The sequence below is a fragment of the Panthera pardus genome, unplaced genomic scaffold (genome assembly GCF_024362965.1).
Source record: "Panthera pardus isolate Hobbes unplaced genomic scaffold, ASM2436296v1 HiC_scaffold_2, whole genome shotgun sequence".
NCBI lineage: Eukaryota > Metazoa > Chordata > Mammalia > Carnivora > Felidae > Panthera > Panthera pardus.
Genome location: NW_026526765.1, coordinates 52,871,465 through 52,872,647, shown reverse-complemented (window position 1 = coordinate 52,872,647; position 1,183 = coordinate 52,871,465). Strand labels below are relative to the sequence as shown.

The 1,183-nt window shown below is 34.4% G+C and overlaps 1 pseudogene; it reads left to right on the top strand.

Annotated features, from left to right (window-relative positions):
• The first annotated feature begins 634 nt into the window (after positions 1–634).
• Positions 635–962, top strand: LOC128778354 (60S ribosomal protein L35a-like; annotated as a pseudogene).
• The last annotated feature ends 221 nt before the right edge of the window (positions 963–1,183 follow it).

Genomic DNA, 1,183 nt, shown 5'->3' with positions numbered 1-1,183 from the left:
CACAGAGCTATTCTCTGCCATTTTTACATTATGTTTTTTTTAAAGATATAGAAAATAAAAGGACATTGTGGCTAAAAAGCCCTATTTTAGGTGGCAAAGTTGTTTATCAAATATTGCTTCATAAACTCACGAATGTAAGATTGTATGTGTGTGTGTGTGTGTGTGTGTGTGTGTGTGTGTTTAAAGAGTAGATTTCTAATGAATGCTTTTCTGTTCTTAGGAAATTTTAGGTAGTACTAAAAGTTTTGGAGTAATTTTACATCCCTAATATGATGCCACACTTGTCTTACCAACTGGGTGAGTTAAGTTGGAAGATGGCAAAGTCCCTCACTTTGCATCAGTTGCCTTTGATACCATTGTGTCAAAAATCAAGGCTCATGAAATCTTAATTTAGAGGGATTCTAAACAGCAAATTTAAGACAATTCTGAAAAAAGTTTTACTGTTAGTTAATAGCATGGCCTATATAGGATACAGATCTCCCAATTCGTATTTCAGTAAAGTCTTTTTGATTTCCTAACAATTTTGACTTATTGAAGAAAAGGAAAATTATTAAAACTTTGTTGGCATTTCTCTTTCTGCCATCTTGGAACTTGTGGAGGCCTGCCAGGAACAAGACTTCTAAAAACAACAAATATGTCTGGAAGGCAATGGTCCAAAGTCATTTTTGCTATAAGCAGGGTCTCTGGAACAAGAGGGAGACACAGCTCCTCTGAAAATTGAAGGTGCTTATGCTCGAGATGAAACTGAATTTTATGTAGGCAAGATATGTGCGTATGTGTAGAAAGCAAAGAATAACACAGTGACTCCTGGTGACAAACCGAACAAAGCCAGAGTAATCTGGGGAAAAGTAACTCATGCTCATGGAAATAGTAGTGGGATTTCTGCCAAATTCCAAAGCACCCTTCCTGCTAAAGCCATTGGCCACAGAATCCATGTGATGCTGTACCCCTCAAAGATTTAAACTAACTGAAAAGTAAATAAAGGTGTAGGTTTGTTTTCTTGTAAAAAAAAAAGTTAAGTTTTTTTCTGTTAAGAGAACACAAGAACTAATGTTCTCAGTAAAAAAAAAAAAAAAAAAAAAGATGCCTTAATATAGCTAACCAAAAGCTTATCTTCACTAAATGTATTGTATGTTTTTTCTGATGTACAACTTAATTTCTGCATTTCAATGCTTTTTTGTTA